A 13,176-nucleotide genomic window follows, 5' to 3' on the forward strand; every position below is an offset into this window, starting at 1 on the left:
TACAGATGTGAAATGGAGCCTCAGCGATGTTCTATAACCTGCTCACATTTGCACAGTAACAAAAATAGAAGCCGACTGCATGTGCCTTGCTCTAAGGCTGTTATCTGTGTCCTTTTCACTAGGCCACAGCTAGGCTTTCTCCATTTTAGGAGACCTTTGGGTTCTGTTCTGGCATGATCACCCTTGGTCTGTGATTAGGGCAGGTGTCCATATAAGCTGGGACCTTGGCTGGACCCTGACTTCCTCCAGCTACTCTCCTTATGGATGAAACAATCCCTTTTTAGGACATGAGGGTATTAGCCATTTCTTCTGATTGGTTAGATTACTTCATCAGATTATGCAGCTAAAAACCAGCAATGGAGAGAAATAATCCATGGTTCCACATTCTATAAAGAATTAGAATGAAAGGTTTTCAGTGAGTTTTTTCTACACTTGTGTCAGTGCAATCTATATGCTCAAGGATGGTTTCTTCGATGTCATCCCTAGTTTTTGAGAACCTAGACAAATAGAAATTCAAATTTAATCGGTGGCTGTAATTAGTGACAGGTTAAGGAATTTGGAGCATTCAGAGAGATTTTGCCTAACCATTTCATGAATTTAGTCATCGGGTATGGACTGTTTCACTTTTGTGTTTCAGAGTTGAGTTAACACACTGCCTCAAATTTTTGTAACCTCTAGTGAACTTCCTTCTCATATAATCATAAATAGAAATTTAGTGGTTGAAAAAGTTCCCATGAAAAGGAGAAAAAGGAAGAAGCAACTTGTCTTACATAAACCGAAAAAGAACCAGAAATTGAACCCCAAGAGTGCTTATTCAGTTTAACATTCACCATTGCAGTTTTCTGTGTAACGGGTGTACCGGAAGTCCAAAATGCATTGTCTTAGAGGCTGCAGCTTCTGGTCTACCCGCCAGCTTCTCTGTAGACTAAAGCTGATGGGAAAGTATGTCTGTTTGGATTTAGATATAGTCAGGAATGTGACATAAACAAAGAGAGAGAAGAAATGTTTTCTTCTGGCTCTCTTCAGAGGTTTGCTAATTGGGTCTGCTATAACTATTACTGGGTTCTGTTTAAGATCAGGCTTTCTCCTTGATATGTAAGATGTTCCTTTTTGTAAACAAAACATTGGATTTTCATTCAAAAGAAAATGTGTTATAATCAGTACATTTCTTCTTACTATTTCTATTTGAAGATTCCCACCAGGTCTCTGACGTGAAATACAAAGGGGTTTGCCTCTAGCATGAATAATTTCATAAACTGAAGGAGTTCACTTTTTAACATTCTCGAATTCAATGAGCCCAACACATTTTTATTTTAAGAATCATAACATCCTAATCCACATAAAAGGTCCAGAAATGTCATGGTCAAACAAGAAGAAAAAGAAAACATTTGACCATGCATCAAAATAACACTTTGAGTAGTGCTCCTTTCTATTTTGGATATATATATTTTCTTCTCCACAGAATGTATGGCCCCTAAGAGGCAAGATTATACTATCTCTTGCATCTTAGGAATTATTGGACATGAGAAGTGTATTAATTCTTCCATGCCTAAATGAACAACATGCAGTAAGAACATGGGATAGCTATTTAATCACTAGACATATTCCAATAAGATGTTCTTACACACAGAACTTACCTACTTAAACAGCTATCAAAGATATCAGAATATTTGAATATTCATCTTGAAAATCAACAGGCTTTTTCTTCTTCAAAGTACAGCATCATTATTTATACAACAGTTCTTCAGCTAGGCAAAATAATGATGTGCTATTTAAGAAATGAAGGGGCTCAATTTCAAGGGAACCTCACTATGCATATAAAAGATTAAAATATTTATATTAGCTTAACTATGCTTAAGTGCCTTTTAAACTGCCTTTATAGAATTTATGGGTTACTGTTGTTTTGTGTGGTTGGAAAAATACCCTGCCCTTTTTACTAGGCAGTGATTATTGGCTGAACTATGTTCATTCCTGGAGACTCTATAAAATTGCAACTGGTCTAGATTTCTATCATGGAATCTTAGAGAATAAATAGAATTTTTTTCCTCTCTCCCTCCCTCCCTTTCTCCTTCTCCCAATATTAATAATAGCAAATGACCCTATTGCTGAAGACTTGGGATATGTTCTTAAAAATAGTCTGAGACTTCTGGTCCTAAGTGAGAAAATTCTGTATTTGCTTTGGTTCGGGGTTCAAGCTTAGAATTAAAAGGTCAAATTTAATCCATAGCCACTTTAATGAATCTCTCATGAAAGTTCAGCATCTTTATTTTCTTAATGACTTGGTCATTTCATTGAAGAAATCCAAACTGCAGAATTACAGAAAAGAACCAAAAACTGGGAGGATGTAAAGACAATTGTGTAATATATATAATATTTTAATATTCATGTCTATTTTAATAATATATTCTTTACAGTGCTAAAAGATGAGTTCTCTCATATATCACTGGTGACTTAGGTCACCAGAATGGTATGATCTTTTTGGAAGGGTAATTTAATGGTGCCTATTCAAAGTGTTACAATAAATATAATTTAACAGAACAATTCTTTAATAAAATTATTCTGAATACAATTAAAGGTGCATGCAAAAGTATCTTCGATAATGTTCATGTTAGTGCTATTCTTAATAATACAAATTTGGAAACTACCTATATTTTAAACAAAAAGTGATATATCAGGTTATTAAATAATTTACATTCTATCCATACAACAGATTATCCTGTGCCTCATATTTATGTGTAAAACTATATTTACTAGTGTAGAAAGACGTTTATGATAAAGTGGAAAATGTAGGTACTAAAGCAGAGGGTTAGTAACAGATCTCTCTGGGTACACGGGACTGGGAGGATTTTTAAAAAATGTGACGTGTCTGTAATGAACACACATCCATTTTATACCGAAGCAAGTCAACTTGTTTGTAATAAAAATATCTTTTAATATCTAAATTTGAATATAAGCCTGAAATTCAGGAGAAAAACAATTTGAAGTTGAAGTCAGACTTCTACATTTAAGCAATTGTTTTTGATATTTTAAAAAAGTAAAATTTCTGGTAAAATATTGTAGGAGATAAAGCACAATCGTGGTATTCTTCAGATGTGGAATCTTTTCTCTGGCTTTGTCCTACATACCCAAAACAAAGACTGGTTCCGTATGGGGAATATTTGATGTTTTGTTTGCTTGTTTGTGTTGTTTATCTAAGGCGTAGTAGACTAATTAGCAATAAATGTTTAGCTAGTGCTGTACTGGTTAATGTCTCACAAGCGGCTCAGGGGATGAGGGGGCGGTGGGGGAAGGCTTTATTTGTAGCATTTGCAAATGGTGGAAATATTCTCACCATGGCTGATTGCAAGCTCCCAACGTGACATCACTGAAGGGGAGAGACGTACACACCTAGCTGTCAAGTGCTGGCACCAGCCTGCTCCAGCATACCACTGGGGCAGCCAGATCTTACATGGGAGGGTCTGTGTGAGGGTAGAAAGAGAAAGAGACCAATTAGGTGTAAAAGCACTTCAGATTTAAGATTAAGCTTGAAAAGTTTAGCAAGTGGCAATCTCCGTAATGCAAAGGGGAAGGAGGAAGTATATAGAACAGTGTTATATAGAAATATAGCACATGGGACAAGACTCTTCAGAATTCTTGAGAGTGGCAGGGATTGGACTTCAGTGTTCAGAAGAATTAACTGCAGCACCTAGTAAGCATTGGCGTTCCCAAAATCTGAATTAGGATGCCCATTGCGATCCCATATGATATTTCGGAGTACTTAACACTTAAGGATACCTTATAATTAGAGTGAATATGTAATTTGTCTTCTGAACGAGGATACTGTAGAGCATAAAAGGGAGTATTCATTAGGACTTCAAGTTAACAGGTATAACCCAGGGCTATTGTGGGAAAATGAAGTACGAGCTCAGCCTACCCAGAAGCCCTCCCAGGAGCCATCTTCGCAGTTACGTTGGAATGCTAGATGTAATACCGTAGGATGGTTGAGCATGCAGACACCCGACATCTGCTTCAGAGTACTCTGAAAGAGACAAAATTATCTCTGGCTTTTGCCTCAAACATGATGGGAATCACTGGGGTTCCTGGAACGTGGGACCTCTTTTTTAGCACCAGCCCATTCAGTGGAAGGGAGTTTTCCCACAGTGGGGGCAAAGTCAAGTTAGTGGATTCCTGGAGAAAAATTAAGATCTACTTAGACTTCTCTTTGTGTTCAAGTTTGCCTCATTTGGGGGAGAATCTCCAAACAAAGAGTGCTTTGGTCAAACTTGCTGATATGGAGAACTGCTCATGTGGCACATTCTGAGAGCCACGGAAATGATTTTTCCCCCTCCTCATCTGGTAGGATACCTCATCTCAGTATTCATTCACCCTATAGGGTTATTCTATAATGACCTTTTAATTCTCCCCCATTTTAGAACCAGGAAGAATTGGGACCCATATCAAGTAAATTTTGGTGTTCACTAAGAAGGGTCAGTGTAGTAGTGGGAACTGCAGTTGAAAGGCAGCGTGGACAGCTGTGATGGCAGCAAGAGACCACCCTTGGGAAGGGTGACACTCAGATTTGCCTAGTGTCACTATCCATCTATTTTGTAAAAGCACTTCTTTTGGATGAAGATGCTGATTTATATCAGATATTTTGGCTGAAAATGACTAAATGCAGGGGGTCCCAAATGGTCAGTGCAATGGTTCTCTGCTAGTCTGGGTTGTGTGTTCTTAAGTAGTGATGTTGGGGCCAGAGTTAGTGCAGTGGCTCAAGTACATATAACCAGTCTTATTTGTATGCACAAATAATCAAGCATGTACTGTCTTTAAGCTATGTGCAGATCCTGTGATTAATACAATACAGTTTAAAATAGTACAACAAATTTGTACTGAAATTACACACATGCATATGTATGTGTATATACATTTATTTATACACACACACATACACACACAATACTTTATACCTTTCTCAGGAGAGTAATGCAAGATCAACCATTCAGGGGTACATGAAACTTTTGTAGGTTAAAATATGTATCTTCAAATGAAAGATGTTCTGGGACCATAGTGCAAAAGAATATGGGGACAATCTAATCTTGTCCAGCCTCTGTCTAAACACTCGGTCTAGCAAACTTTGGTTTCAGGATTTTTGGAGAGGGATATAAAAGCTTAAGTGTGAAACATGAATAAGACATGAGAATGACAGATAATGGAAGAGGTAATAGAGACAATAATTTTATTAGCTCAATGAAATGGAAATGATAGACTGTTCCAGAAGGAGGACCCTGGAGATAATGTCCTGAACCTTAGGAATTCAAGAAAGAATTGGTCAGGGGCGGACATCAAAAGATTAACCTTTGGGGACAATTTACATTTCATAATCCTTTGGGGTATAGAATTATACATTTTCCTTGGTGTGTATTTTCCTATAAATATCAATGACATTGTAGTAAGTCTTTATAATGAATCTATTTATTCATTGTACCTTCTTAAATAGGACTGATTATTTCTACTGACACTATTGTATAAAGAGCCCATAGCGTCCCCAGACAACCCCTACAGTGATAGGGAAAGCCATCCGCATGTCCTTTCTCCTAGTGGCAGGTTATTTATTTCAAATTCTTTGTCTACCTAGAATGCAGACCAACACCTGGATTTATTTACTGGCCATGCCCGCTTCTTTACATTTTTGAGTGTGCCCTCATTTTTGCACTATTTATTCTAAGAAAGTTAGACTTCTGCCCTTGCAAAAAAAGGACACTATTTTCTCATCTCTCCCCTTATGGGTTTATGTAAGTTGACATTCGCCGTGCCTCTTCTCTCACTCTGAGCTATTTGAAAGTGCTTGCCCAGGGTCTCCTTGGGGACCTGGTTTCCAGACTGAGGGCTGGTGTTGCTTTCAGGGTGAAACCTCCCAACCTCTTCAAAGAACAGACAGGTTTGACCCCAGAGCCCTTATTTATAACAACTAGTCACAAGGTGGCCATCCTACATGACCTATGGCATGTGCCTGGCACTATTCTCAGACTCCATAGACCATGCTCAAGGGCAAATGACACATTTCCTGATTAGGAATGAATTCCTGCAGCAACATTATTAAATATTAAGAACCACAAATAGATCCATAGAATGGTTATGTGACCCAAAAAGAATCTTTTAGCAGTACTTTTGCATTGTTAAAATCCTCAGCTGTTTAAATTACTGAGGAATTGACATATTTCTTTAAAATGTTGATCTTGTTTGTTTTTAACTATTTGAGACACCTGGAAAGGATAAATATGGAATTCTAAAAATGACAAGTGTATTTTAGAGGTGCGCAGCTGGAAGATTTATTTTTTTCTTTTTTTCAGCCTTCCAAGTCTCAGCTCGCTGTCTATATGTGTTAATGAAGACAGTATTGAATCACGCAGTAACACTGGGGACAGAACAATGAACACAAATGCTCTGTCTTCTCCTCAGGAAGTTTAGATGTCTGAATGATATTTAGGTCTTTATTTCAAATGCATATTAATAGCGTGGTAATTAAAGCTTATTAATTTTATTTTGAATTTTCACAGCTCTATAATAAAACAACAAAGGGTAGAAAAGTTTTAAAAAATACCATCCACGTTCCTTTCCATGTATACAGTGTCAGACAATGGTCTTTTAAAATTTATTTTTCAAGTAGTTTGAAAAGTTGGTTTTGGAAATATTGGTGTATTGTATGTATATGTGATATTTACATAAGAAGAATTTACTATGCTTTCAACAAGACGTCTTGTGGATTTTACCAATTACGAATATACACTTGAAAGATTAATGTCCAATATCTGGAGAACTTGATTAGGATTTCCCCCCTCTGTTTTGAAAGCATGCTGTACAATCTCAACCTGAATAGTTACCAACAATCACATAATTTGGAATTTTTACCTTTTTGAGACAAGAATTCACAAACTTGTATTTTCTGAGTTGAACCAGAGGATTGATGTACCAGCATGTGTTCAGTGGACCTACCAGTTCCATTAACTTGTTACTATGTCAGTAACAACTACTGGAAGTTAAGAGTCTTCTCTTTGGGGTTGGGTCTCAGCTCCTAGAGTAGGAACTTGATAGCCTTCTCTGTTATCTATTTGATTTATCTGAAATGATCTGTCTGTGGAGACAGATGAATTCTCCTCTGCTGCTTCTTCCTCTGGGTGAATAATGGCTACAGAAGTGAACGATTTAATCATTTGAGTATTTGAATTCTAATTGCTCATTTTGGCTCTACTACCATATACTACTTTTACTGAATAATCATGTCCGCAGATATTCTGCATAGATTTATCTTGTTGTGGACCACATTATTACATTATCTGCCCAGAAAAAAATTATGTCAAAAAGGAATTACGCTTTCTGAGAATCCATGAAAACTTCAGGGAGGAGATAAATTATGATTATTTTTGGGGGGGTAGGGTGGGGGAGGAGATAAATTATATCAGAAGAAAGACATATTTGTAAGCAAGAGAGTAAATATATCCCAAATATTAAAGGAACATTGTAAGTGAGGCAAGACTTATCACAGAGCTGCTGTTTTTAAGAATATGAGTATTTATTTCCAAATGGAAAATAGAGAAAGGTAGGCAAGGTAGAAGATTCTGAATGCTCCATTATTTTATTTCAACTACTACAAATGTGAAATTTGTCTTCTACCATAGATATGAGGGCGTAATGTGCTCCAGATCAAAAAGTGCTTTTTGTAAGGGCAACATAACTTTATTTGAGGAATACATGAAATAGCGTTGCATGATTTAAGAGCAATAAAAATTCATTACCATGTAATAATTCCAGTCAGTATTTGTTGTGGCAGTTTTAGTTAGCTCGGTTTGTCGTAAGGAATTTCCATGACACCTCAAGAAAAGAATAACATCCAAATGACATGTCAACCTTTCTTTCCCTCCTTTTCCCTGACCCAGTGGCCCCCTCTCCCCCTAATAACTTTTATCCAAAGGGCTATTAAATTCCTGGTGGAATACAGCCTGACCACGTTCTGGCTCCTTTATCTGAAGTGTAAACTTTAATACTATAGCTGCCTGTATACCTTTTCTAGATGAATGATGCCAGTACTATTTATGCCACTACAGTAAGGGGTCTCTTAACATTTCCATTCTAAACACCTATTTTCAAAGGTTTATAACTCAGCTATAAAAATGTGCTCCAGGCTGAAACTTAGCATACAGCGTCCTCGCCCAGGAGCAGTCTTTTAGTCTTTTATATATTAATCTTGAAAAAAATGGTATGACTGTATTTTAAAGAACTGGAGTGTTCACAGTAATCGAAGTTAAGGACATAGGGTATGAGGAAAGATCACATGCCAACAAGTCCCCCTCATCTGTAATAGGTTTATCTGAAATTCAGTTTTACAACATCTCCTTCCTGCCTGTCATTCTCACTTTCAATTCTCGCTGCTCAGAAATAAATCTAGTTTTATTGCTTTTAGTATTTGTTTCAATAGCCTCATTTGTGGAACTTATTTAGTAGTTGTGCCACCTTGATCTATGGGCCCGTCCACAGGTGTGAGCTGGCCACTCCGGCAACATCAGATTTGGGAGACCAGGGTGTCATGATTATTTGTGTTTGTTGGTGCTGTTGGTGCTGTTGTTATTTAAAAACGAAGAAAAATGGGAAGGTATTCATTCATTTTTATGGATGGTAATTAAGAATGATTTAAAAGTTAAGAATACAAGTTATTACATAGTAACAATTACCTTACTTTTCCAAATTGCTTCTCAAGACATTAATTTGAGTAGTCATACTTTTATTCTAAATCTTACTGTTTCTTTCTGATCCAAATGGTCAAAGAGATGGGCTCTTCCACCGTGGATCCAGTGCATTAACAAGTGAATTGGTGATGAGTGTTCTCATAAGCATCTGATAATTTGATTATGTTTGCCTGGTTTTCGTCTCCCACAACAACCCATGGGTTTTCAAATCTAGATGATTTTAGACTTTTTGGTATTTCAATTACAGATTTAAAACCATCGGTTAAGGTCCTTTAATTAGTAGAGGTTTTTCTCCCCCCCCCTTCCTTTTCTGGTGTGTTTTATGTAGTTCCAAACCTTGATCCCCCATAACTTTAATATTTTTCTTGGATGTTTTTTTCATCTATAGTAACTACCATAATATTCATTGTTTGAAAAAAGAGAAGACTTCCTTTAAATCCAGATTATTTGGAGTGATACTGGAGATTATCAAGGCATATGGCTTTATTTATATTTTAATCATTAACAACTGTTTTGTGAGTAAAGTGTCACAGGTGGAAAACCAAACAAACAATAAAAAACAAACAAAAGATATCACTCTTTCTAATGGTGCTACGTGGAAGAACAAACGTACGTCTGTGTCATGGCAGGCATAGATAAGATGGGAAATATGGAGTGCTGTTTTTTTTTTTTCCCCTGTGAAGTTTGCTGCACATCTCACTCTATGATCCGATATGATGGATGGGTACTGGGAAACTCATTAGCTGTCAGGATTGGTTAATAAGTCTGCTTTTTCCAGCATTTGCTTATTATTATATGGAACAGTATACTTTCTAAGCCTCTAAGACTACATGGCCCTTCTGTACCCATTACCCTCTCCAATGGCACCCTTTTCAGCTTGCCTTCTCTGATCATGGGAATTGGCAGGGTGGGAAGATGAAAAGTGACAGGCTTGGTGGGGCCAGGAAGGCATAAGCGAGGCAGAGAGAATGAAGGAGAATGTGTGAGCGCATATGTATCCTTCAGGATTCTCAGTTATTCTTTACCATCTGTCCATAGTGTGAATTCTTTAATAACTATTTCAGAATGTGTAACATTTACTTGGAAATTCACAGATGTATTAAATTACAAATATACTTTAAATCAAATATAATCAAATTTACTTTCATATTCAATGTATTATATATATGTATATATGTAAATAAATACATGTATGTATACACACATACACTCATTCATTCATCAAACATTCATTGAGCATCTAGTCTATATCCAGCACTGCAATAGAAGCCAAGGAGACTTGTACAAAATGAGCTGGCTTCCAGAGGGTGGGGAGAAAGCCTTAGAAACAAATAATTATAATGTGATCAGTGCAAAGTGATAATTAGAATACATTGTGAATATAGTCTATGAGTGAACAAAGAGGGAGGAACTCTTTCTGGAACGGCTGGGAAATGCCTCAAAGAGATTAGTGTCTTTGTGTTGGGTCTTGAAGGATGAGTAAAATTTTCTAAGAACATGTGCAGACACCTGGGCATGAAAGAACTTTGGAGGTTTTGTAACCAAAGACTAGTTCAATATGGGCTGCAGGGTAAGGAATTTTAATTAGAAGGGATGGAAGATACAGCTATGAAGGTAAACAGGAACCAGGTCTTGGAACTTGTTCTATGTTATGTGAAGGTGTTCGTTCTTCATCCTGTAGGTGATGGGAAAGCACTGAAGATTTTTAAGCCGTGATGTAATGTGATCTGTTTAGGAAGATAACTCTGGTGGCAGTGAGGAGGCTGGATTGAGGGGTTAAAAGCTGAGGGAAGGAAGACAAATTTCAAGAGTTTTTGTCCTAATCCAGGGGAGATATATATGGAGGATGAGCATCAGAACTAATGCAGTGGCAGAACAACTGGGAATGGAGAACAGATTTTAAAAGGAGCCAGAACAGGGCCTAAAGTTGGAATATGGGGACTGAAGAATCTCTCAAGATAACTCCCAAATATCCAGGTTGAGTAACATGGTAGATGGCAGCGTTATTAGGATAGGAATTTAGAAAGTTTGGCAGGTGTGAGTGGGTATAATGAGTTCATGTCCAAGTTTGGAGTGTCTGCACATTATCCACAAGAGCTCCAACAAGCAGTTGTAAGTATTATGTAAGTTTTTAAAAGAGAGCTTGGAGCTACAGATAAATTCATTTGTTGACACATTCATTATGTGTGAGGCAGGAGGTGTAGTAACATACAAGAGATAATCCTCCTTCCATTTATGAAGCTTAGTTAGGGAAAAAGACAATAATCAAATGCCACTCAATGTGGTAAATCCACAAAAGCGTGAGTATACAGTGGTATAAAGAAAAAAAACACAAAAAAGGATATATAATCTTATCTTTTAAGGCTGATGGGAGGGGCCTCAGAGTAGATTTTTCTGAGGAAGCTACAACTGACCTGACACCTGAAAGATAACTGCAACATTTCCTAAGGTGAGAAGTGAAAAGAAGAAGTAAGATTGATCAATAGTAGGTGAAAGTGGCAAGGTGGACGAGATGGCTTCGGGTGAGCACATCAAATAAAATGAGATGGACACGTGGGGGATCCTGGGGACATCAAGGTTTGAGGTGCAAGGAAAGGAAAAAATAGGCAGTGTTGGGTGAGGTAGAACCGATATTAGCGATACCACGTATATCCAGAAGGGAGAGAATGCTCAATAACGTCAAATGCTGCGTAGCGGAAAAAGCAAGAAAGAAATTTCTAATAAACTTCAAGTCAATAAATATTAAGTACCTGTCTTCTAAGGACTATGCTATATATCCTGGGTTACAAATGGGTGAACAAGGCAGACACAGTCCCCACTTCGAAGGGACTTACAGTCCAGTGCCCTGAAGATACAAAAGTTGTTCTTAGGGATTTGATGAGTGGAACCAAATTGATAGCTAACATCAGTAACTGCTCCCAATTTCCCCTGCTCCCTACTTTCTTAGATCCTGGTGTCACTAATCTTTCTGTCTGTATGGATTTACCTATTCTGGATGGTAAATATAAATGGAATCATACAGTGTGTGTCTGATTTCTTTCAGTTAGTGTCACGTTTTTGAGGTTCATCCACGTGTGGATGTATCAGTACTTTATTTCTTTTGAGAGCTGAGCAGTATTTCATTATATGGATGTCTCATACTTTGTTTATCTCTCCACCAGTTGATAGGTGTTTCCACCTTTTGGCTATTGTGAATAGGGCTGCTATAGTGCTGTACACTTTTGTGTACAGATATTTGTTCAAATACCTGTTTTTAATTATTTCCTTTTAAAGGGGGAAGCTGTTTTTTTATTTATAATTGATGGGGAATGAACCCATGGAGAGGAAGAAGATACCAACGAAGAAGTGGGTAATTGATGGAGGGCAGTTCTGGAGATAAGGGAAGAGATAAGACTATAGTGTTTGCTTGGAAGGCAATGTGAGAAATAGCAGAAAGAAACATTGTTTGTAGCTACCAGCTCTACTTTAGACAATGCCAAATGTCAGATATTTTACTGAATGATGATATTTTTCTGTATGTCAGATATTTTAATTTAAATGAGGACATTAATTCTTCCAAATGTGTTCTGTATTACCAACATGGAATGAATCTTAGAAGTATTTGTCTATAAATGAGGCAAACAAAACAAAACAAAAACAATCTCTAGAATATTTTAGAAGTATTTCTAAAATCTTCATTGACAAATTTAGGAGAGATACATATTGGTCATTGCTTAAGAGAGGCATTTAATTTGGATCAATTTCCTGCAATGCACTTAGCAGACTTTCAAATCCATTTTGTTGGGACACCTCTGAGACCCATGCTAGATAATAAGGACGGCTGGAAGCTGATTTCATAATTTCTGAGTGCAACTGAGGTAGAATTAAAGTGCAAATGCAATTTTTGAAGTGCTTGACATGAGAGAAGCTATAAAATTGCTCTTTGCTCTGACTTGTTTTAATTTCTATATGAATGTTTTATACAATAGTCTTTTTTCTGTTTTTCAAGTCATGAGCAATTATATTTGATGAAAGGGCAATTATCACACATAGAAACTCAGCGTTCCAAAAGCTATCAAAATCCCACCATTAGATTCAGACTCCCCCTACCATTCCAATCTGCTGAAAAAAATCGTGGAAACTTTTGATATTACAAGTTTAACTTGAATGATTGGAGATGGCAGATTGGGGGATTTTTCTAAATACAGGAATGTTCTCTTCCTGCGAAGAGATGATATAATTATACTTTTGCTGATTAAATATTAACATTCCTTTGGTTTTATAGTTCCAATCCCCATAGCTTCGCTTCCAGAAGTTCCATTTATTCTCCAAGAGAACAAATGACAAAGACGACACGTTCTGCAGGTGTAGGCTGGAGCAACATGGCAGTCCTGATTAAATGCATGGAGTCCCAAATGTTCTCTTTTGGGTCCTGGACTCATTGAGTCACTTTCTGCCTCTGACTTGTTCCCCTCTC

The sequence above is a fragment of the Ursus maritimus genome, unplaced genomic scaffold (genome assembly GCF_017311325.1).
Source record: "Ursus maritimus isolate PB19 unplaced genomic scaffold, ASM1731132v1 scaffold_5, whole genome shotgun sequence".
Classification (NCBI taxonomy): domain Eukaryota; kingdom Metazoa; phylum Chordata; class Mammalia; order Carnivora; family Ursidae; genus Ursus; species Ursus maritimus.